Below are 26,864 nucleotides of genomic sequence, written 5' to 3'. Positions count from 1 at the left end.
GGTGGGTTTAAATACTCCTCCTGGTTGGATAGTGTCCTTAGAAAGGAAAAACCAAAGGGAACCAAAAGCAGCAGTGGTATGGCTCAGACATAAGGTCTCTGTTCCAGCACCTAGATCAGCCTGCAAAGTAATTACCAGGGCAGGAAATCCAGACCAAAGGAGAGCCCATAATTTTGCTATCTTGATCCAAAAGAGATTTCCAGGTTACTCTTGAGCATCACTCTTTGATTCTCAGGGCATCTATGCTAAGCTGATTATAAAATCTACTCTCTTGAGATGCCTGGTTACCAGGAAACCTAAAAAGTAAGAGACCTAAACATTTAATTGCCTGATCTTTTGAAATTCAAAGGTTAAAATATGTAAACCTTTCATCTTGAATGGAAAAGAAGAAATTCCAAGGCAAAGAAAACGGGCCAATTTCAGTCATGTGACAAACCCAAGGCCTCACCCCTTCCATCATTTCACTATCACTAAAAGTGTGAAAATAAGACAAAGCAGTTAAATAGAAGATGATCAAGCTCTAGCTATTTTGGTGTCTTTTGAAGTCTACTCCATTTCCAATTATATAGTCAATTGAAATGCATCTCCTAATCATGTAACTAGCAAACTGAGCCAATTATAGAATATCTCTGTATGTTCAATTCTATACAAGGCACTTTTACTGAAATATTATCACAACTTTCTTGGAAGCAAATTGTTCAACCTCTGCATGTGTAGAGGTAACATCAGAGATCTTCTGAACATTGACAGTATTATGACAAAACATTTTATAAACTTTCTGATATTATTCCTATGGAAAATGTGAAGTGATGTGGATGAGCAGATAATGCAATTATATTTATTCAGAACTAGTTAAATAGATGAATTCAAAGAGTAGTTGTTAATGATTCTATGTCAACATGGCAGTCAGTCTTCAGTGGAAGAACTCAGAGATCTGTGTCTAGTCTTTTTACCATTTAATATTTGTAACAATGATTTGGATAAAGAAATAGATGGCACGATTAGTTAATTTTCAGAAGACACAAAAATTAACACTTGTATAAGCATTTTGATCATGTATGAATCTTTGTGACACCATTTGAGATTTTCTTGGAAAAGATATTGATTGGAGTGCTTTGCCATTTCCTTCTCCACCTCATTTTATAAATGAGGAAACTGAAGTAAACAGGGTTGTAAGTTATATAGCGTCACACAGCTAATAAGTGTCTGGGGATGAATTTGAACTCTGGACCATGAATATTCTTAATTCTAAATCCAGTGTTATATCCACTGCACTACTTAGCTACTCCTTAACTAACAAACTGGTTTAAAAAATCTGGATCCAAAAATATTTTTGATAGTTTTTTATCTAAATCTAAGAAGATGAAATTCATTGAAGTTGAATTCAAATTCATACATTTGAATACAAAAACCCTTTAGACAACTCCACAAGTATAAGATTAGAGGCACGTTTAAGCAGTAGTTTGGTAAAAATATGGGACATTTTAGTGGACTATGAGCTAAACATATAGCAATAGTGTGATATGGAAGCCGAAAACAGTATTGAGATCTTGGACTTCCAGATATAAGTAGGCGACAAGTCCTTTCACTTATGCTCTGCTCAGACCATATCTTGAATATTGTTTTCATTTTTGGATACCACATTTTAAGAAAAATACATAATCTTCAGTTTTCAGAGTAGAGAATCAGGATGTTGAAAGACATTGAGTCTATATCATATAATGGTTAGTTGAAGGAGGAGAGGATGTTAATCTTGTAGAAGAGAAGACTTGGTGACAAGATAACTTTATTCAAGTATCTGAAAACCTATCACATGGAAAAGTATTAAAGTTAGTTTATTTTCACCCAAAACACAAAGCTAGGAACAATGAATAAAAGTCTTCATTCTAAAAAAAAGGATGACTACTTATTGTGGATATTAAATTGAGAACAGCTAGGTGGTATATAGATAGATCTCCAAGCTAGAGTCAGAAAGACTTGAATTCAACTCTGGACTCAGAAGCTTATTATTGCGTGGTTCTGAAAAGTCTCATAACCCTGTTTGCCTCAGTTTTCTTATCTGGAGAAGGAAATGGCAACCCACTCTAATATCTTTGCCAAGAAAACCCCAAATGAGATCAAGAAGAATTGAACGCAACTGAACATCAGAACTAATTTCTGAAGATTGCTTTTTTTAAAAATTATGTGTTAGACTAAATAGATGCTGATCTCTTTTAATTCTAAAGTTTTCTGATTCTATGATTATCAGTATAGATCATTATAGAAATATTGACAAATTCATTGCATTTCCTATCTCATTATTTTATCTTTTGTTGTTCTTTTTTTATTTTCATCTGTGAATACCTGAGAGTAGCATGAATTGATATGTGATAGAATGTTATGTTACATACCAAGATTTCTCTAGACCTGCTTTATCTTTTGCAACCTTTCATTTTTTTGAAGGCAATTCTATTTGAATTTTTTTGCTATTCTTCATATTTTATAAATGATTCTTATGGTTCTAAACTGGTGTTTCTCTTGGATACTAGCTCTGGTAATGAAATTGAGTCTGCTCCTCTTTGTCATTTTCTGGGCTCTTTTGCTCCCCCTTTTTAGTTTCCTTTCTTGTTTTTTAATCCATCTCATGTTCTTTATCTGGGTCCATTATTTTTCCCATTTCACCTTTTCTATTTGTTGATTTTCTTATTTCTATTGAGTGTACCATCATCCTTCCAAGTGCATAGCCTTAATATTATCCTCTCCCCATATAGCCATTCAGTTTACAGTTTGTTATTTCTATTCCCATACATTTCCAGATACAGTACATATCACACTCCTCCTTGTATGCTGACTCGCATGATTTCATTTGCTTAAGAAGCACCAGCCTAATCATGCACATGCACATGTTCACTTATGTGTTTTATATATATTCTACACTGTATTTATTTCATATGTGCTTCCTTAAGTATATGGTCTCTTACCAGATAGAAACCTTAAAATGATATATAAATTATATTTTATTAGTACCCATAGTGTCTCAAAAAAAATCTGTGCCCTTCCACCTTAATCAATTGATTCCTTTCTATATTATAAATTCTATGGTATCAAGGACTAGACTTTATTCTTCTCTGAATCTTTAATACTGCCTAGCACAGTTTCTTTGACTTAGTAAGTGTTCACAAAATCTGTTGAAAAAATGAAGGGTTCATTCTGATTAGACTAGTTTCTACCTCCATCTCTACCCTTCAGAGCCCAATTTATAAATTTCCTCCTTCAAAATATTTCCCTGATCACCCTAGGCAAAAAATAATTTATCACTCCTTCTGATGTCTTTTTGCCAAGAAATAGCACATTCTTCCAGGAATTGTCACTGTTTTTAATACATGTTTTTCTTTACTTAACTAGCTCTTTGAGATCATGAATTCATCTTATTCATTCTATTTTATCTTCCCCAGTGAGTAACAATGTTACCAACTAATAAATTAGCAAGTATTTATTAAACCTTTATCATATGTCACACTCTGTGAGGTAGTAGGGATACAAAGATAAAATGAAACAATTCCTTTCCTAGAGGAGTTCACATTCTCAATCTATCTCCCCCAAATTTTGGTCTTTTATTTTGACTTTTTCTATTCTCTGATGCTTCCTTGCACAGATATGTCCTCATCATCATAGGTTGGGTCCACCACACCCTCTTCTGATTCTACCACAACATTTAGACAAAATGTCAGGATAGACTTGGGGACTCTATTTGGTGGGAAATGATGAAAAAACTAAGGAACAAAAATTATAACTATAATAGATCTTAAACATATTTTGTGGCTGAGCTTAAATGGAAGCATCAATTGTGACTGAATTATGAGTGAGAGAGAACTCTGGTGAGTTTAGGCTGAGAACATTGTTGGTTTCAGATAAGGCTGCAGCTCATGGTTTAATTGATGGTGGGAAATCAAGAGTAAATGTCACAGGAAGCTGGTGGTATGGGTAGAGACCTTGGGGTTGGACTATTTGTAAAGAGGCATGGGAACTTTCATGTGTATTTGCTTCTTGTTCTCTATTTCTTTCACATATGCTCCCAAAGGGAGAGAACAAATGGCTTACTTCATGTTAGAAGAGATTGAAAGAATAAATCCAGTGCCTCCTAGTTTAATTTTGCAATATTGGTTAAAGAAGAATGAAAGAAAGGAGACTCTAGCAAAGGTCTTAGAATGCCAACCCTCAGGAAATCCCAAAGGAAAAATAGAAATCTTAATTAGAAAGTTATACCCATTGGCTAGAACAAGGAAAAATATAAAACCTAAAATACAATATGCTGGATATCCTGGATGTACTAATTTTGATTTACTTCTACTAACAACACAAAAGAAACTCACTTAGTTGTTGTACATAAGAATGGAGGTTGGCAGCACTTCTTCCTTAATTCAGCTGTGGACAAGACTGGAGGATGCCAAATATATAAAACCAGAAATCTATTTCAGACTTGGAAGTGGAAAAGAAAACTGGTCTGAGAGGCATGTTTTCAGATAAAAGAAGAGATGAACTAAATTTTCCTTTGAAGGGATCCCTCCTCTGCATCTGGGAAATACAGCACTGGAGCAGAATTGTGTAAAGGCTTGACAGTAGCTTGGTGTGCAGCCTCAGGCAGAGGGGAATGATCCAAGGACCAACACCCTGGTTCCTAAGAATTCTGGATTGTGAAAGAAGCACTGGGCAGGAATGTCTAGAATGTCTAGAAAAGGGTTTTTTAACCCTTCCTTTTCTTATATACAGACTTTTAGTTCCTTTCCGTTTACCAGCCCAGAAGTCCCTCATTTATGATATCTAAAGAGGATACTGTCCTATTTTGACTATAAGATTGAGGTGTTCAGGGTCCAGCTGCAGATTCACTGCCTAGAGGATTTGAATTGTTTCTCCATTAATGTGGGAGAGTGACCTGAGTTATTTAGGTTCTTGGTGGGCCTAGTCCCTCCTTGAGTTAATGGCACAGTCAGAAAGACTGACTAGACCTTAGAAAAAGAGTTTTGTTTCTAATCATATCACAGCACTGTTCACATTAGTCTCATGAACTTACAAAAGGAATCCTGGAATTTTAAGTAATATAACAAAATCTCTGAAAAAACTCAATGTTCTTGATATTATTGAGGGTCTACATTGCAAAATAATAACTCATGTTTATAAAGCATATTAAATTTTACACTGCACTTTACACACAGTAACCCTCTGCATGATATAGAGTCATGTATTTATCATTATCTCATTTTATAGATTATGAAATTGTGGAAAAGAGAGATTTAATGACTTACCCAAGTTCATACAACTAGCAAGAATTGAAACTGGGTTTCAAAGCCAAGTTTCTTTACTTTAAATCCAGCATTTTTTCCACTATACCATATATTCCCATATTAGAGGCAGCTCTAATGCTTATGCTCTCCTAACTCAAGTTCATTTTTGGAATGAAATGAGCCATTACCAAATTATTGAACAGTTAAACAAAAAAGAGGTTAAATTTGTTCTAACTCAACAAGAATATGCAATAAGAATACCGTAACCCTTAGATTCTCTGGATATAACACACTCTCTGCCCCCCCCCCCCAAATCTCAAGATAGAAGTCCTAGAATTCATTTGGATGGGATTTTTTTTTAATACTGTAGAACTGCACCAGGGAAACTGGGCCAATCAAGTCCTGGGAATAGCTTTGTCCCCTTTGAAAAAAAAGCTATTTCCTTTCTGGAAGGCAGGAAGAGAGGTATGCTTTGAAAAAATTCAAGCCCTTAAAGGTTTTCAAAAAAAATGCCATTTTAAAAATTGGTAGCATTTGCTCCCTAGTTCTATGAGTTATGTCTAATCTGCAGCCCAGGGGCAGCTAGGTAATACAATGGATAAAGCACTGGCCTTGGAATCAGGAGGACAAGAGTTTGAATCTAGCCTCAGACACTTGACATTTACTAGCTGTGTGACCTTGGTTAAGTCTCTTAACCCTGATTGCCTCATATTCATGACCACCTCCACTGGACCCTTTTGGCCCTAGAGGAGAAAGTAAAGTTGGTGACTTAGCACATTACCCCCTCACTCAAATCCAGTTCATGTGCTTGTCATGACATCACTTTTTCTGATGTCATGGTCTTCTTCAAGATTGAAGGGCAAACAAACAAAAAAACCCATAGGCCACAGGCTTTATAAAGTTCTCAAATTCCATTCATGTGGCATTATTACATTTTATTATTATACTCATTGGTAATATGGATTATATTGTAGTCATAAATAAATATTAATTCATATATGTGGCACTTGACAAGTTTTTGTTGGGTGATGTGGCCCAGAAGAGGTAAAAGGTTTAACATTCACAGTTTAAATACTGACCCTGAAAATTTAACTATTGGTTTTCCCTTTAGAACTGGATCTAGCACACCTCTGGATATGTATAATCTTTGATATTAGTCTTATTAGATACCAGATGTATGTTGCAAATACAAATATATGTAGCATATAGAACTTTGGTAGAGAAAATGTCAAATAAACAATAATGAGTTAAAATGTCTAAAAAAATAGGAAACAGTTCTAAGAAATAAAGCAAAAGGAACTCCACACAAAGGAAATATGATATCAGAAAGTAAATAGAATCAAAATGCCTAGAGTTGTGGTAGGTGAGAAATGAAAAGGAAACAAACGTTTGTGCTTCTGACCTTATCAATTTTTTAAGCAATACATGTCAATCACCAAATTGGGACCAGTACTCTTCCTCAGGTTTGCCACTAGACCCTGAAGGAGACAGACTTTTACATACTAAAAAAATTAAATAATACCCAATAGTTAAAATAAAGCAATTAATCAGGATACAATATTAGGTAATCTGATTATTATTAATTGGAGGAAAGACTAGGGATTTTCCAAATTAGGAGATGGAGAGTGAACAGGTACAAATCCCTGAATTCAGAAAAAGAAGTATCCCACTTCTTTCAAATCTCCACATACAATCAAAGAAACATGGAAACAATAACTGACTGATCACTACAGGACTGGTTTTCAGGTAAGAAATGTGAATTGATCTGGTCTCAGACACTTCATAATTACCTAGCCGTGTGGCCTTGGACAAGCCACCTAACCCCATTTGCCTTGCAAAAAACCTAAAAAAAATGTGAATTGTTTGAAAAGTATAATTATGAGAAAACTCCTTGCATCAGTTTTCATATCTGACTGGGTTTCTAGTTATTAAAACCTAGGTCCTTAATTAAGGGACTCTCAGCAATAGGTAGATCTGGTCCAGCTTTCCAGACATGAAAACCTAGGTTCAAACAACACAACATCAAGTCCTCTTATAATTTCCACAATTGAATAAAATTTTCTCACTAGGCAGAAATAACTGCATAGAGAGCGAACTGAGTTATATTCAGAATTGAGTTAAAAGATGGAGTTAGACTGGTTTACTCAATTCCCACTACCCCTTGCTGATCTAATCTCTCAAGTCTGAGAGTGAGAGTGACAGAGCAGAGAGAGAGAGAGAGAGAGAGAGAGAGAGAGAGAGAGAGAGAGAGAATGAATAATGATTGTAATGAGATCACAGTAGATAACCACTGACCAGGAAGGGACTTTAAAGTTGATCTCATCTGGGGGTCTAAGCATATTTGTGTTTGGTAGTCTGGTGATACCTAGGGTCCCCTTCTCAGAATCAATTGCTATCCATAAAGTGTTATCTATTTTTCTAAATATATGAATACATTTTGTTTTTCAGTCACATCTGACTCTTTATGATACTATTTGGGGTTTTCTTGGCAGAGATAGTGGAGTGGTTTATCATTTCCTTTTCCTGTTCATTTTGCAGATGAGGAAACTGAGGCAAACAAGATTAAATCACTTGCCCAGCATCTCACAGCTAGTAAGTGTCTGAGAGCAGATTTTAACTCACAAGGATGAGTCTTCCTAATTCTAGAACTAAATGTTTATCTAGAGCAGCAGGTAAAGAAATTTGTGCAATGTTATAAAGTTACAAACTCAGTCCACAGTTCTAGGATTTTTTCCAATGTGCCATAGATGAAGGCTAAATATTGACTCAGTTTCGAGGTCTTGTTACAGCTGAATTAATCTTCATCTGTTAGTGGGAGTAAACTAGTTCTATTTCTTAGGAGGTAGGTTGAGTCAGTGGAAAGAATGATTGATGCATTGGGAAGGAGTAAATGATTTAGCTGCTAACTATGCATCACATTTACAAGAAGCACTTAACAGTGTAAGGCTTGCCATCTTTCAAAATCTCAATTTTATCATCTGTAAAACAGGGATAATCATAACTGTACCATTGGATTCATGGCAATATCATGAAGAAAACATTTCATAAACATTTATGTCCTAAGTAAATGTGACATTATTTTTAAGAGAAAAATATTTCCTATTTGTTTTGAATGAATTCAATTTAAATGAATTAAAAATATTTATTGAGTTCCAGTCATGTAATCTGAGAGCTCTATTTAACTATACCCAGTAACAATAGAAGTTAGAATGATTTATTGATATTTACAGCCAAGAGTAAGCAGAAAAAAGTGGGGACAGATGAAAAGCAAATTCATTTAGGGAGAGAGGCACATAGGCATCTTCCTTGATCTAACTATCTTAAGAGGCAACATGCTGGGTCATGGCTTAGAGGAATAGTAGGATATAAAAATCTAGGCAAAATCCCACAGCTTCTGGGAGCCTGTATTTAAGCAATTTTCAGATAAAGGCCCTGCTGTGGCCATAGTCATGTTGCCAGTAGAATGGTAGGGTCAGGGAATGTGAACCAGTAGCAAAAGAGGAATCTCTAAAAACTTATCTGAAAGACCTACTCAGGATGAGGAAGGTGAAATGATAATTGCCATGTCAGCAAATTAGTTCTAATTAGAACTGGGTATCCTCAAACCCCACCCCTTACCCTCCCATTACATAATGTGAGACAGGCCCAGAAAAGCCAGGACATAGATCCTTTCTGACTATTCACATCCTATGTGCTAGGCCCTGAGAATAAAAATACAAAGAACTTACCCTCAATGGGAAGTATCTAATTAAATAAAAGGGAAGCAACCTGAGTAGGGATAAAGCACTTATAATTGCAGGGTCATGAGGTGACAGGGCAGCTGGAGAGGCAGAGCTGAACCTCATCTCTGATTGAGAGGGATTGAGTTCATATACCTAGAATACTTTCAATCGCTGAATAATTAGAATAATATTTAGAGAGAGGGGGAAAAATGTAAAACTCAAAACCTTGCCAAAAAAAAAGGTTGTTGAAAACTACTGTTTCATTTACTGATTCCATTTACTGTTAGAAAAGTAAAATTAATTTGAAAAAGAAAACAGTAAAGAAAATATTAATACAGATGAAAATTAAAATGTTTTATCTGAGGAAAAAAAAGAATATGAAGAGGCTTCATGGAGAAGAAGATAATTGGCCTGAGCCTTCGAGAAAGGTAAGAATTCAGAGAAGAGGTAAGTAGAGAAAATTTTTTTAAGCAGGAGCTACAGTCTATGAAAGTAAACAGAGGCAAGAAATGTAATGCTTTACTCATTTAAATATTTTTAAAAGAAAACAATCAATTGTGATATTATAATTCCAATGATAAGTTTTTATTCTGAATAAATAAAATGAAACAATAATGCATGATGAACGAAAAATCATATATATATATATAAACAATATCAATAGGATATAAAAACAATGACAATCTTTACATTAGCTTACAAAAGCAAAGCAATTACTTCCTGATTATAGGAAAAAATTAAAATAGTTTTGCCTTGCCAATTTTTAAAAAAATTATCTTCCTGAGAGGTGAAACCAAGATGGCGGTGTGAAGACAGCATCTCCCAGAAGCTCCTTCCCCCCAAAACTCCAAAAAGCCAACAAATTATGACTCTAGTCAAAATTTAGAAGGTCAGAACCCAAAGAAAAGTTGAGTGATACATTTTCCCAGTCCAAGATAACTTAGAAGTTCCATGGGAAAGGCATGTTTCACCAAGACCTGGGGTTGGAAAAAAGCTGTGGTCACTCAGCCCAGCCAGGCCTGGCTCAGGAATCACAGGGAATAGTTTGAAGGGGCTGTGAGAGAAATCTGCTACACCAGAATGAGTGTGGAGTGAGGAGACTGGCCACAGAACCTGCAGCGAGAATTGGGAGAAACCAGCCTGCACCTCCAGAACACAACCCACAGATAGTAAGAGGGTCAGGGGAGATGGTAGAAAGCTCACTGCTCTCCCTGGGGAAGGACTCTTCTATTTGCCTACACTTAGATCCAGGTTGCATTTTTTTCTTCCATACTAAGATAGTAGGGCTCCTCCTCACAGCTCCATGGAAGAGGAGAGTGCCTGTGGTCATCTACATATCAAAGTACAGGCAAGAGAGCATTATGCCCTTGGAGAAATAAAGGTCCCAGTGGGGTGTATGAAAAAACCCCCAAAGCAGGTGTTCCAATAATACTCAAAAGCCTAGGAGGCACCCCCAAAACCAGGCACAGGCTAGAGAAATGAGTAAACAAAGAAAAAAAGAGGAACACCATTGAAAAATACATTGTCTATGATCCCAAGAAGGATCAAAATACTCAATCTGAAGATGAGGATGTACAAGCTACTGCATCTAAAGACTCCATGAAAAATGGAAGTTGGGCTCAGGCAGTGACAGAGCTCAAAAAAGATTTTGAAAATCAAATAAGGGAGATAGAAGAAAAACTGGGAAAAGAAATGAGAGAGATGCAGGAAAAACACGAAAAAAGTCAACAGCTTAGTCAAGGAAATTCAAAAACTGCTGAAGAAAATATCATGTTAAAAACCAGCATAGGACAAATGGATAAAACAGTTCAAAAAGTTATTGAGGAGAAGAATGCTTTAAAAAGCAAAATTGGCCAGATGGAAAAGGAGATAAGAAAGCTCCCTGAGGAACACACATCCTTCAAATGTAGAATGGAGCTAAAGGAAGCTGATGACTTTCTGAGAAGTCAAGACATAATACTTCAACACCAAAAGAATGAAAAATTAGAAGAAAATGTGAAACATCTCATTGAAAAAACAACTGATCTGGAAAACAGAATCAGGAAAGATAATTTAAAAATTATTGAGATACCTGAAAGTCACGATCAGGAAAACCTCATTTTTAAAGAAATCCTACAGGAAAATTGCCCTAATATCCTAGAAGCAGAAGGCAAAATAGAAATTGAGAGAATCCACTGTTCTCCCCCAGAAAGAGAACCAAAAAAAACCCCAACCCCCAAGAATAGTATAGACAAGTTTCAGAACTCCCAAGGAGTTCAAAAGACAAAAATATTACAAGCAGCTAGAAGGATATAATTCAAATATTGTGGAGCTCCAGTCAGGATCACACAGGACTTAGCAGCAACTGCATTAAGAGTTCATAGGGCTTGGAATATAATATTCCAGAAGGCAAAAGAGCTAAGAATGCAACAGAGAATCAAATACCCAGCAAAGCTGAATATCCTCTTCTGGGGGAAAAAGATGGACTTTCAAAGAACCAGGGGAATTTCAAATGTTCCTTTTGAAATGACCAGAGCTGAACAGAAAATTTGACCTTCAAATACAGGACTCAGGTGAAGCATAGAGAGCAGAGGAAAAGGGTATAAAATATGAGGGACTTAATGATGATAAACAATGTATTTCTGCATAGAAAAATTATACTGATAATACTCATATGAAACTTCTCATTTAATAGAGCAGCTAGAAGGAACTTTTATAGATGTAGCACAGTAGAGAGCTGAATCAGAAGATACAATATATTGTAAAAATGGAGTTAATGGCTAAAAGGGAAATGCACTGGGAATAAAAGAAAGGAGAGATAGAATAGGTTAAGATATTTCATATGAAAGATAATTTTTAATATTTTTTTTTACAATAAGCTTTTGCAATGATATGGGAGGGGGAAGGCGAGGGGGAATGAGGGGAACCTTCACTCCCATCATAAATGGCTCAGAGAGGAAACAGTATACACACTCAATAGGGTATAGACATCTAGAGTAAAAAGGAGAGGAAGGGGGAGGAGGGTGTGGGTGATAGAAGAGAGGGTAGATCATAGGAGACAACAGTCAGATATAACACATTTTCTTTTTTTACTTCTTGCAAGGGACTGGGATTGAGTGGCCTGTCCGAGACCAAGGGGCCAGGTGGTTGCTGGTCTCAGGGGTGGTGTTTGGGTTCAGGGCCTCTTGGAGCCAGAGCTGGTGATCAATCCAATACACTACTCAGTCACCATACAGCACATTTTAGAAGAAGAACAGAGTGAAAGGAGAGAGAAAATATAATATATGGTAGTGGGGAGGAATGGTTGGAGAGAATTACAATCAGCAATAGCAACAGTGTGAAAATATCGAAATGACTTTTATGATGGACTTATAAAGAATGTGATCCACCTGAGACAGAGCTGATGGTATCAGAACACAGACTGAAACACATTTTTTCCCCTTTCCTTTACTTTATTTCTCATGAGGGTCTATATTTTTTAGGGGGAAGGGTATTATGTTTACTCTTAAACAAGAATATTTTAGTAATGTATAAAAATATCACTTGTACAAAAATATTCATAGCAGCCCTGTTTGTGGTGGCAAAGAATTGGAAATCAAGTAAGTGTCCTTCAATTGGGGAATGGCTTAGCAAACTGTGGTATATGTATGGGATGGAACACTATTGTTCCATTAAAAGCCAAGAAGGATGGGAATTCTGGGAAGCCCAGAAAGATTTACATGGACTGATGCTGAATGAGATGAGCAAAAGCAGAGGAACATTGTGCACCCTGGCAGCAACATGGGGGTGATGACCAACCTTGATGGACTTGCCCATTCCATTAGTGCAACAATCAGGCACAATATTTTTCTTATTTAAGGATATGATTTCTCTCTCATCACATCCAATTTAGATCAATGTATACCATGGAAACAATGTAAAGACTAATAGACTGCTTCTGTGGGGGGGGGGTAGGGGTGTGTGTGTTCAAATGGTCATGAGGTCACTTGGGCTGGAGAGGAAAATTAGATGTTGAATTCTTTGAGAAAACAGAAAGAGAAGGGCTCAGACGTCAGTAGATTACAGCAGAAAGGGTCTATAGAGAGTGATACAGTTGGATGAAATGAAATTTGAAGGTAGAGAGATTGCTTAGCAGTAGAGATAATTATAAAGATGATAATGATGACGGTGGTGGTGGTGATGATAGCAACATATATATACATGATTTCTGATGTGTCTGGGGGAGCTAAATACTTAAATTTAATATTAATATTAATACCTCATATTAATACCACAACAAACTTGAAATATGAATGCTATTATTAATCCCATTTTGCAGATGAGAAAATCGATACAAGTTAAATGACTTTATCAGGGTTACACAGTAAGAAAGTATTTGAGGTGACATTTGTTCTTAGATCTTCCAGACTTTAGGGCCACAATATGCACAATGTCATGGGATCACAGCATATCAACTCCTCTACCTGTCTTATTCTATTGGGAGTGTGAGAAAAGGAGCAATAAGTACCTAAAAAGAGTGGCCAAGGATGAGGATTAATTCTCAAAAAGCCAAGTTTTTATGAATGGAAAAACATGAACACTGTGAGAAGAAAGCTAAAATTCAGGGGAGCTGGGTTTGTAGTTGTTTCATTGAAATGCATTAATGAAAAAGATTAACTCTTAGGGAAGGTAAGAGCTGAACTAGATAGGAATGAGAATCCTTCCTCCAACACTTGTTTACTAGGTGTCCCTCGTCACATCCATTAACTTCTCCGAGTCTGGTGAAAAAGGAAAGACCTGATGTTAAACATCCTGCCAGGTTCGTTGATTCTTGACAGTCTACCCTAGGACACAGATGTCAAATCTGCAGCTAGCTCTTGGCTGAAAACAACTTGTAAAACTCCATAATGCAACCGGAATAGGATTAAAATGTAATTGAGCAATGTTTGAAAACATAAATAAAAACACACTACACCATTGATAATAATTTGACACTTCTGTCCTGCTTTGACCTGAAGATCATAAAGGTAGCTTGCCTTGATGGGACTGGTTCCCTTTAAGGATGAGACTTGTGAGAGCAGCTCAATGGTTGGTTTTGGAGCAAAGGAGGTATCGTTTTAAAATCTCACATATTCATGTTCAAAGCTTTGTATTACATATTAATATTAAATATTTGAATATTACGTATTCAAAGCCAGTCACTGGTGGCCTATCTAATCTATAATACAGATTTTGACATGAAAGTCACTGAGGTTGATGTACAAGTTCATCCTCTAGCAGGAAAGCATCTGGAAAAATTTGTTGACATCATTTTGTCATATACAAACTTGCTGCTAAATCTGTTTCTGAAAGCAATGTAAAGAATGCCATAGACTGTCATTTTATCAATGGTAACTGCTGAATTTGTGTCAAGATCTAGCTGGGGGAATGATGACAATAAAAAGCCCAAGCCACTTTGGACCTCATCCAAGTTTGTTAGGTATGGAATTCCACTGAGGGAATTGCTTGCCTCACAGTCACAGTTATTCAAAAAAATGGCAAGTCAATTAAATGAATATGAGAAGAAGCAACACAAATAAGGGGGATAAACAAAACTCCAAACTCTGAAGAACTGTTCCAAGAGTATTTAGTTTAGTTGTTTTCCTTTTTTACCCCAATTAAATGGTTTGAAATGCAGGGTTTTTTTTTTTTTGAAATGACAGCTTTAAAAAAGGCTGGGAAAAGGATTTTTGTTGACATATACCATATGTCACACACTGCAATTCTCTTATCAATGGAAAGTAACTGGGCTTTATTTGAAGGGTGCTAAACACAGTAACTACAGAAAAAGCTATAGAGTGTGAATGAAAAATGAGATAGCTTTAGTTTTCAAAAATCAAATTGGAATGGAAAGCAGGAAGATGGAAGAGGAAAGAGAACAACGAAAACAAAACAAAAGGTGGTGAAATGTATAGAGCACAGGCTCTGAAGTAAGTAGAACTGGAATTCAAATCCAGCCTCAGACCCTTCACACTTACTGTGTGACTTTGGGCAAGTCACTTCACCCTGATAGCCTCACATCCAGGGGCCATCTCCAGTCATCCTGTTTATTATCTGGCTACTGGATCCAGATTGCTCTAAAGGACAAAGGGAGACCGGTGATCTGGCACAACTTCCCCTCACTTGAATTCAATTCATATGCTTGTCATGGCAACACCTTGCTTCTACAAGAATGGACAAACATTATCATCATGTAAAAGGACAGAAAATCTTTGCTCCTACTTGCCACGTACCACCTCTACAAATATGATACAAAATACATGAGGACATGCACCATTATTCATTTTATATATTCACATTATATGGTTAATATATACCTTTTTCATGAGTAATCATCTTTTTTCAGCTTGTGATTTTTTATTATTCGTTCAGACCCTGGAGATTTCTGGATTTTTTGTTGTAATGCTTTCTGATTTTGTTCAGCCATGTAGGCATTCAAAAAAAAATAATTTTTTATTGATATCTTTTGGTTTTATATTAGTTTAATTTTCCAATATATGCCTTGCCCTGAATATCATTTCTTATTTAAAGTAATTTAAAAAGAGAAAAATAAAAACTAATCAACATAGCAAATTTGATAGTACTGTCTCATATTATTTCTTGAGAGGAAAGCTTGGTTGCCATAATTATTTAGAATTCAATTTCTATTTTTTTGTTCCTCTTTCTTTTGACATTGTTGTCTTTGTATATATTCTTTTCATGCTTCTGTTAATTTCATTTTACATCTGTTCTTTTTAGCCTTCCCATGTCCCCCTACTTTTTGTTTCTTATACAAAGGCAATATTCTCTTATGTTCATGCATAACAATTTGTTTAGTTACTCATTTCCAGAAATTTTCCAGTGGGGACAGATGGAGACACTATTATCAGATATGGGTTGACTTCTGAGTTCCCTTCTAACTTTGAGATTCTGTAAATATTTGAAAATGATATATTTTTTTTAAAGAAGACATAGGCTATGCTACTAAGTAAGTAAAACTTTGTTATCATACACAAGGAAGAATATTGCCTCTTGGGGGAATAGGGGTGTTTGTGGAGGGAAATACTTTCTTCAATTCTTTCACCCCTTTCCCAATCTCTGCTACTCTAGGGGGAAGAAACACTTGTGGGGAGCTAGAACAGTCTCATTGAACCCCTAAAGTCATTGATTGCTTGAAAGGATCTCTTCTCTCTGTCTCTGGCTGTCTTTCTCTACCTCTCTCTTTCTGTCTGTCTTTCTCCCATTAATTTAGCTTCAAGCAACCCCTTGTTTTTCTTAAGAAACCTTTATTATTTCTTTTGCTCCTTGCCAGGGCAAATGGAAAACTTTATTTCTTTTAAGTAGATGGAAACAAGGTTAATCAGTGTTTTAAAAAAATTTCTAAGGAATTAATATTTTTTAAAATAAGGTACAAAAGCTTAATTTGCAGAAATATTCTTCTACTTAACTTTGTCTGACCATTTCTGAATGACTTCAATATCTACCTTTTTTCACTATAATCCTAACTTAAGATGCTTACATTTTCCGATAAGTCACACTTCACAGGTAAGAATAATGAGTTGACTAAAGAGTTCCAGTTTACAATAGCATCTTTCACTTCTTCTGGAGTACATTTGCATGTTAACTTACTGCAGAAACTTTGTCACCTTTTTGTTGAATGTCCAATTTGTTATCTCTAAGTTGTTGTTTTTTCCAGGGTAGATGAATTTTTTTTTTAAATGGAAGAGTAATTTTCTTATACCCTAAGAAATCAGACCAAAGAAGTTGCTTTGCTTTAAGTGCCCAGAAGTTATCTTAATTCTACCCTTCCCTTGTATTTTTAAAACTTGGGCAGATGCAGGAAAGAAAATATCTCTAGGAAGACACTTTTCCAGCTATCATAGGTAGACAGCTTCATTCTAGAATAACCTTTCCAAGACCTTTGAATCTTCATTTCTTTCTGTCTCCTGCCCTTTGCTATCAACAATACAAAGAAGTCTGCCTCTCTTATGTATGCAAATTAATTCCACAAAATATTTAAAGTTCCTCTCTGCCTCCAAAGGAAGAGTGGAGAAGGGGGTTTGGAACTTGGACTTGGAACTAGATTAGAATGGGGAGAATAAAACCCACCATACCAGTAAATGTTAGAGTCAACAAAATATGCAAAATGCCCTGAAGCAATATAATATCTTGGCCTTACAGAAGGTAGGAAATTACTAGAAGAAATGTAAATGATGTGCAGGAGAAGAATGTCAGCTACATTCCAAAAGCAGTTTGATTCTACACAGCAATACATACACATTGCAAACCTTTAAATGAAATGCTACAGAAACATTTAAGATTGAGATTTACATGTAGTGAGGCAAAAAAATTACTATTAAAAGTTTCCTAAGTTTTAAAACCTTATTTCTGAATCTGAGTATGGAGCTTATAGGACCAGGGGATTCAAACTTGGAAGGGAATTTATTTTACACATGTAGAAACTAAGACTTAGAGGCATAAGATACCTGTATCAGTGCCATTAAGGTAGGAAATAGAAGAGCTACAATGTCAGATCATCCAATCAATACTCCTTTCACTATACCATAGTCTTAACCTGCAAAGTAAAGATGAACTTCAAAACTAAATATTGAAGCAAAACTAAAATACCAAAGTTGTTTTGCCTTTGCCTGATATGACACTGGACAAAGTAGGAAGGAAAACTAATCTCCTTCTTTTCAAAGGTTTTCTTTTTTTGTTTTTCTTCTTTGGTTTTTGCAAGGCAAATGAAGTTAAGTGGCTTGCCCAAGGCCACACAGCTAGGTAATTATTAAGTGTCTGAGGTCAGATTTGAACCCAGGTACTCCTGAATCCAAGGCCGGTGCTTTATCCACTACGCCACCTAGCCGCCCTTTTCAAAGGTTTTCTGCCTAAAACTTTTTTTTATCTGCCTAACCTTCTCCAGACCATTTAATCAGGGCCTTGCTAAGAAGTCTATGGGCACTAACATACAAATAATAACCTGAAAAGTAAGGGCAGGTGAAGGAGGAGACAGAGCCAAATAGCTAAGCGTTCCAGATGTATTCATTTCCCCAGAAATTAATTTCCTGTGTTTTTTAAAAATTCTATCTATTTATTTATTTATTTATTTACATATTACTAAAATAGTCTAGTAGGAAATAGGTAGGGGGAAACATAATCCCCCTCCCCCACAAAAATAGAAAAATCTCATGAAAATAAAGTGAGAGAAAAAGAAAAAAAATTATACTTCAGTCTATTCAGATAACATCAGCTCTGTCTCTGGGATGCATTGCTTTCTTTATCCTAAGGCCATCAGAGAAGTTGCTTCAATTTTTTTCCCACAGTTGCTTTTGCTAATTGTATTTCCCTCCATCCATTCATCCCCTGCTGTTGTGGGGCAGCCAAGTGATACAGCAGACAGAGCACTGGCTCTAGAGCCAGAAGGACCTGAACCCACCAATCCTGCCCATACACCAACAACCACCCAGTCACATGGTTCTGGGCAGACCAACCCCATCACTTTGCAAAAAAACAAAAAAAGCATGTTGTATCTAACTACCCTCTCCCACTATCTTCCCTCTTCTCTATCACCTACACACACCCCTTCTTCTGCCCTGTCCCCTTTCTCCCATCCCCTTCCACTCCTTTTTCCTCTAAGATAAGATAGATTTCTATACCCTATTAGGTGTGTATGTTGTTTCCTCTCTGAGCCATTTCTTTTTTTTGGCGGGGGGGAATTTTTTGCAAGGCAATGGGGTTCAGTGACTTGCCCAAGGTCACATATCTAGGTAACTATTAAGTGTCTGAGGCTGGATTTGAACTCAAGTCCTCCTGACTCCAGGGCTGGTGATTTATCCACTGTGCCACCTAACTGCTGGCTCTGAGCCATTTCTTATGAGAATGAAGGCTCACTTATTCCCCTTCACCTTCCTCCCTACCACTCCTTTGTAAAAGCTTCTTATTGACTCTTTTACATGAAATATCTTAGTGCAGTCTACCTCTCCTTTCCCTTTCTCCCAGTACATTCCTTTTTCACCTGTTGACTCCATCTTTATAATAGCTTCATATTCAGCTCTCTCTTGGGCCTTGTCCTTCTACTAAGTGCTCTATTTATTGAGGTGGTTCATATAAGTTATCAGTATCATTTTCCCATGCAGTAATATAAGCAATTTAATATCATTAAATCCCTCATAATTTGTCTTTCCCATTCACCCTCTCTATACTTCTCCTAAGTCCTACACTTGGAGAGCAAGCTTTCTGTCCAACTCTGGTCTTTTCAACAGGAAAAGTTTGAAATTCATTGAATGTCCATCTTTTCCCCTGAAAGAGGATGTTCAGTTTTGCTGGGTAGTTGATTCTCAGTTGTAATTCAAGCTCTTTTGCCTTCCAGAATATCTTATTTCATGATGTAGACACTTCTTTTTTAATTTAAAAAATATTTTTATTATTATTATTTTTGTTTTTTTTAATTTATTTACTTTTGAATTTTACAATTTTTCCCCTAATCTTGCTTCCCTCCTCTCACCCCACCTCAGAAGGCAGTCTGATCATCTTTATATTGTTTCCATGCTGTACATTGATCTAAATTGAATGTGTTGAGAGAAAAATCATATTCTTAAGGAAAAAAATAAAATATAAGAGATAGCAAAATTGCATAATAATATAACAGCTTTTTCTTTTAAATTAAAGGTCTTTGGTCTTTGTTCAAACTCCACAATTATTTCTCTGGATACAGATGGTATTCTCCATCATAGATATCCCAAAATTGTCTCTGATTATTGCACTGATGGGATGAGCAAGTACATTAAGATTGATCATCAACCCCATATTGCTGTTCTTCTGGTTCTGCTCATCTCACTTATTATCAGTCCATGCAAATCCTTCCAGGTTTTTCCTCTTCCTCGTTTCTAATAGAACCGTAGTGTTGCAGACACTGCTAAGTCCTATGTAATCCTAAAGGTAGTGCTACAATATTTGAATTGTTTCTGACTGTTTGTAATATTTTCTCTTTGACTTGGGAGTTCTGGAATTTGGCTATTATTCCTGGAGCAATTTTTTTGGGAATCTCTTGCAGGAGGTGATTTGTGGATTCCTTCGATTTCTATTTTACCCTCTGTTTCTAGGATGTCAGACAATTTTCCTGTAGAAATTCCTTAAAAATGAAGTCAAGACTCATTTCCTGGTCATGACTTTCAGGTAGCCCAATGATTTTTAAATTGTCTCTTCTGAATCTGTTTTTTTTTCAGGTCAGTTGTTTTTCCAATGAGATATTACACATTTTCTTCTAATTTTTCACTCTTTTCGTTGTATTTTATTGTTTCTTGAGTCCTCACAAAGTCACCAGCTTCCTTGAGCTCTGTTCTAGATTTGAAGGAGTTGTTTTCTTCAGAAAGTTTTCTTATCTCCTTTTCCATCTGGCCAATTTTGCTTTTTAAGACATTCTTCTCATTAACCTTCCAGACTGCTTTTTCCATTTGTCCTAAATTGTTTTTTTTTTTTTTTAACATATTGGTTTCTTTAGTATTTTGGGGGATCTCCTTGACCAAGTTGCTGACTTGGTTTTCATGATTTTCTTTCATTACTCTCATTTCTCTTCCCAATTTTCCTTCTACCCCCCTTACTTGATTTTCAAAATTTTTTCAGCTCTTCCATATTCTGAGACCAATTTCTATTCTTTTTTAGGCTTTGGATACAAAAGCTTTGACTTTGTTATCTTCTGAGTGTGAATTTTGATGCTCCATGGGACCAAAGTAATTATCTATGGTTAGATTCTTTTTTTCTTTTTACTCATTTCCCTAGTCTATGCCCTGATTTTGAGGTGTTTCCTGAGCTTTTGAGTGTTATTGGGATACCCCCACAAGGACTTCAGCTCCTTCAATGTCTTATTAGAAGCTCTGACAGCTCTCCTGGTCTGTGGATGTCCACAAGCACTCCCCTCTGCCTTGGAGCTGTGAGGAGGGTTCCTGCTCCATGATGGCAATAGGGGGCTCTAGACCACTACCAGGGTCTGAATATGAACTAAGCAGCAGAGTCCTGTCCCAGGAACAGTGGAGAGACCTTGACAGTCTCCCCCATACCTTTATCTTCCTTCGACTGAGTGCTCTGGGAGCCACTGCTGGGTGGCTCTCTGCTGCATGGTTCTGCAGGTTTGTTTCTGTCTCCCAAGGCTGGGGCTCCATGATCATTCTGGCAGAGTTTTCCCACTGATCTTCCAAGTTGTGCTTTGTGATACCTGGATTGAGAGGTGTGGAAACTGTTTATGCTGCCATGAGCCCAAGTGTCACCCAGGGACCCAGGTGCCCTCTGCACTGTTCTTGGATGGCTGGAACTTGTTTGTTCTGGCACAGGGCCACCCTAACTGTGCTGCTTCCCCTTCTAATACAGTGGAACAGAGCTTTCCAAGTTATCCTGGACTGGAAAATTTCTTCACTGGGTCTTTTTGTGGGTTCTGACTCACAAAAATTTGATTTGAGTCATAATTTTAAGGTTTTTGGAGTATTTTAGAAGAGAACTTCTGGGAATTCCTGCCTTCACACTGCCATCTTGGCTCTGCCCCTCCTGTATTTCTTCAATAAAAAAGCATTTAATAAATTCTTATGTGCCAAGCACTGTGATAAGTTTGGAGAATTACAAAAAAAGTAGTAGAAAACATGATTCCCACCTTTGAGGAGCTCACCTTTGTAATTGGTGAGACATCATGCAAAAGTAATTCTGATATAATACAAGCTATATATATATATACAATGAAAATGGAAGATGATCTCAGATGAAATATTCCAGCAGTAGAGAGGGATTTTTAAATCCTCCCACAAAATGATGTATTTAAGCTAAATCTTGAAGGAAGTCAGGGGAACCAGGAAGCAACAGTAAGAAGGGAGGAGGACATTCCTAGACTCCAACAAGGAGTCACGAGATGCTATGTCTTATGCAAGGGACAGCAACAAAGTGCTTTTGATATTTATATAATTCATAGAGGAGAATAAAGAGTAAGAAAACTAGAAAAGGTAGGTGGGCATCAGGATGGAAAAAGGCTTTAAAAGCCTGGTGTACTAGATGCTGGTAATAGAGAGACCAAAAAAAGAAAAACATACTAAAATCTCTGTCTTCAAAGAGCTTGTATTCTAGTTTAGTTTTTTTTGTAAGGCAATGGGGTTAATTGGCTTGCCCAAGGCCACACAGCTAGGTAATTATTAAGTGTCTGAGGTCACATTTGAATTCAGGTACTCCTGACTCCAGGGCCGGCGCTCTACCCACTGTGCCACCTAGCCGCCCCAAGAGCTTGTATTCTATCAGTTGTGGCAACATATTCACACTTAAATATGTACAAAATGAATGCAAGGTAATTTCTTGGGTGAAGCACTAACATAGGGCAGAGGGTGGGGGGAAACCACCATTGGAAGGTCTCGGAGACCTGTTTGGACATGGGCTCTTTCTTTTTAAAAAAATTTTTAGGGGCGGCTAGGTAGCACAGTGAATAGAGCGCTGGCCTTGGAGTCAGGAGTACCTGGGTTCAAATCTGACCTCAGACACTTGATAATTACCTAGCTGTATGGCCTTGGGCAAGCCACTTAACCCCATTACCTTGCAAAAACTAAAAAATAATTTTTTAAATGAATTTTTACTTTTCTTTTTACAGAAGACTAAATTTCTTCCCCATATATTCTCCCTCCCATGACGAAATTTCATATAAAAAAATTTTTTTTGAGAAAAAGGTCAATAAAATAGATCGGTACATTGGAAAAAACCTGACAATCTATGAATTACACATATTCAAATTGTGCTTTAATGTTTGCAAAATTCTTTACTCACAACAACCAAGTGAGTTAGGTGGGTACTGACACAGATGCAAAAAGGTCCATGATCCTTGCCCTCTAGGACTCAGAATCAAGTTGATTATGAGGCAACTGTTGTTTCTTAGTGTGCATTTCATCCTCCTTCACTATACTACTCTTGTTCCTGGGGTAACACTTCAGAAACTGCTACCCCTAAATAACTATCTCATTTTATTCAGTCCTTATCCCCAACTATCAATAATCTCTGAACTCTGTAACAACTCAGATTATTGGTATTTGAAGTACAGACTTATACCTATGGACTCCCTCCCCTAGGGAAATCATTTTCAGGGTCTAGCTTACTTGTAATTTTGTAACATTCATTTTTATCATTTTATACTAGTTGTAGTCATTATTGTAGTCATTATGTATGTTTTCTTGGTTCTGCTAACATCACTTTGCATCAATTCATTAAAGTTTCTCCATGCTTCTCTACATTCATCTTATTTCTTGGTTGGAAGAGTTTGCTATGGTTAACCCTAAAAATAGAAGGCTCAGAGAGAATATAATAATTGTCAACTATTTGAAAGGTTATCATAGAGAAGATATTTGTTCAAAGACAAACCAGGATTAATGTGGTAGAAGTTTCAAGGAAAAAAATTTAGGAAAATAACTATAATAATATTTAGAGCTGTTGAAAAATGGAATTAGATTGCTTAGGAGGCAATTAAGGAGTTCACTCTCATTAGGACAGCACCTTTTCATATATATTGGAATGAAAATTCCTTTTGAGGTATGACCTGGGTTAGTCCTCTGAGGTTCCTTCTCATTCAGAAATTCTATGATCTCTAGTCCTACCATAGATCCTAATTTCATTAAATAGATGATCTTTAAGGTCCCTTCTAACTTTAGTTTTATGATTCTATAATGTTTTATCATTTCCTCCCTCCCCCCCTCCCATCCCAATAGGTTTAGTTGCTATGGAGAGATTCAGAGAGTGTGGGTGGTTGAGAATAGTAACTGAATAAAATGAGCTCCTGGTAGCAGCCTCTGAAGGGACATCAGAGATATAGGACAGAGAAACACAGAGCAAGAAACAATCCTGACCTGATAGATTCTAAGATCCCGGAGGTCAGGGATTGGATCATAGAGCTTTTTTGCTTCCACTTTAGCAGCTACCTACTTACCTCAATTTATCAATCTATTTATAAAACTTTGGGTTAGACATAAAATACAGTAAATGTGTATGGATGTATGTGTATACACATACACATCACATATTTATATATAGCTATATGTACACACACACACACACACACACACACACACACACACATAGAGGAAACCTAGGGGTATAATAAATTGAGCTCTAGGTCTAGAGCCAGGAAAACCTGAGCTCAATTCCAGCTTAAGACACTTACCAGGCAAATCATTTTAACTGTTTGCCTCAGTTTCCTTCCCAAGAACTGGAGAAGGAAGTGGCAAACTATTATCTTTGACAAGAAAACCCCAAATGGGGTCATAAAGAAATAGACATGACTGAAACAAATGAACAATAACATTTATATATGTATACACACACACACATACATATATATATATACATGCATTTATACACATAAGTTTTGCCACTTTTATTATTATTTTGATAATATAGTCAAATAAGTAAAGGAATCATTGCTACAAGTTTTTTTATTTTTTATTTTATTTATTTTTAGGGGTTTTCTTTGCAAGGCAGTGGGATTAAGTGGCTTGCCCAAGGTCACACAGCAGTTTGTTTTTTTTAGTCTGTTGTGTTCCTTCTACTTCCTGATGTTTCCATCCTTGGAGTCATGCTTGACTCTCCTTTTTTCTTCTTCATATATGTCCATTCAGTTGTCAAATTTTATAATTTTTACCTTCACACTATCTCTTACAGCTTTCCTTTTCTCTCAACTTACTTGAGCATTTAGGCTCTCATTTCTTGCCTGGACTGTTTTCATAATCTTTGAATTGGCATCCTTACCTCTAGTCTCTCCTCTAAACCACCCTCCAAATAACTGCATTGATATTCCTAAAATATATCTCTCTCGGTTTCCTTCCTTCTCACCTTAAGAGACTGCAGTTTCTCCCAGTTGCCTCAAGGACAAAATGTAAACTTCTCTGTTTAGAATTTAAAGTATTTCATATGGTAGCTCCAGAATACATTTTGAAGCTTACTGAACAGTACTCTATAATCCAACCAAACTGTCCTGTTACCTGTTTGTTCTCCATTTCTCAGTGGAAGGCATTCATCTTTATTCTCTGTCTTCACTCAGACTTCACCCATTCCCCTCATTCATTTCCTTCTTACCTTTTCCCCCAAAGAATTTTATATTTCCAGGCTCAACTCAAACATCAACTTTTACAAAAGATCTATCCTGATAATCCAGTTGTCTAGTGCCTTTCCTCAAATCACCTCATGTTTACTTTCTTTTTTAACAGTATTTTTAATTCTTTTAAAAAATTCAATTTCAGTTCCAAATTTTCCTCTTCCTTCCACCCTCTTGAGAAGGCAAGAAAATACAATATCCAGTTTTGCCTTTATTCTTTACATATTTTTCACTTTTCTATTTTTGTATTGTTTCCCTAAATAGAAAGCTTATCTATTTGAGGACAATAATTGATTCATTTTTATCCAGGATCCTAAGTCTCTAGTGTGTTATGTGGCACATTTTAGACAGTGGCACATTTAAGACATAATAATTGTAGACATAATAATAAATATTTATTAAAAAATAATGCATATTAAAAATAATGCATGCATTGGTAAGGAGTCCCCCACCATTGGAATGGTAGTGAAAAATGGATGGCCTTTTGAATTGGGGGAGTATGGAGACTGTCAGATTTCTTTCTTTTGTAATGTCAGTTATGTTAATGTCAGTTATGTTAAATAAAAAAGGTCATATTGATGAAAGCACATCCGATTCTATTTACTGAAAAGCAATAATTAATTAGTTGGTTATAGCTAAAGCAGTAACAACTATAAAAATAATTTTTTCAAAAGCTCACCATAAAGCATTGGCTTGAAACATTTTGGTTATTTACTGTAAAACACTCTGTACAGTTACATTAATAGAGGGGTCAAAACAGTTGAGTCTCCCTGTAACTTAAGACATTAGAAAAGATAAGGAAAGTGACAAACCCAGTTTAATTCAGGTATCATTAAAGCTCTTGGCTGTCAAGAGAGACAAGCTATTTTGCTTCCCTCCAGTAGAAAATTGTCAGTTGATAGGCAAAACCTCAAGAATAATTAAAGAAAGAGGATATGTGCCCACCACTGGGAAAATCAATCTTTTGCAAATGTATTAAAATGAATTCAGCATCCTTCCCATTTAATAGTAGCTGAGTAAAAACATTTATTTTGCTTGCCTTTGATAATGACTAAGAACTCGTGTTGCCTTCTTAAAAATAAATTACGATGCTGGAGAAAAAACAACAACAACAACAAACCCCCCCCACCACCACCACGGAAAAAAATCTTAAGGCAAAGAGGAAGCAGTGTATGTGTTTGTTTTTTTAACATAATAATTTAGAAAGTTCTGTGGGTCTCCAGGTGTCTTAAGAGCAGTTAAGATATTCCAGGCATGGCTCAGAATGTTTCCTGTCACCTGAGGAGATCTGAAGGAGGTGGGAACATGCAGTAAATGTTTAATAGGCATCTACCTATCTCTTATTCAGAAAGGTGAAGAGAAAGTGAAGCCTCTCTCCCTGCACAGAGAGGCACTACTTTGGCTAAGTATCATACATGAATCTGCCCATCGCTGCTGTGTCTGTGGAAAGTCAAGGGGTTTGGCAGTTTGACTGGATAGATTGACCTTTCATTTGGAAGGCCCGACTTTGTCATTTGGATTAGGCCACAAATAACTGGAAAATTGCTGTATTCACCCTAGTTGCTGTATCAAAATTTCTTCTCTCTCTCTCTCTCTCTCTCTCTCTCTCTCTCTCTCTCTCTCTCTCTCTCTCTCTCTCCCCTCTCTCTCTCTTTCTGTAATTCTGCAATTTTAAAAATTAAAATTCTGTAATTTTAAAAAGCACCACCACTTACTCTCTCCACACTATGTCAACAAATCTGCTTTAAGATGACTCCAAGGGGAGGCTAGGTGGCGTAGTGGATAAAGCACTGGCCCTGGAGT

This window comes from Macrotis lagotis, chromosome 5 (genome assembly GCF_037893015.1).
Source record: "Macrotis lagotis isolate mMagLag1 chromosome 5, bilby.v1.9.chrom.fasta, whole genome shotgun sequence".
NCBI lineage: Eukaryota > Metazoa > Chordata > Mammalia > Peramelemorphia > Peramelidae > Macrotis > Macrotis lagotis.
This window is presented reverse-complemented; position numbering follows the sequence as displayed.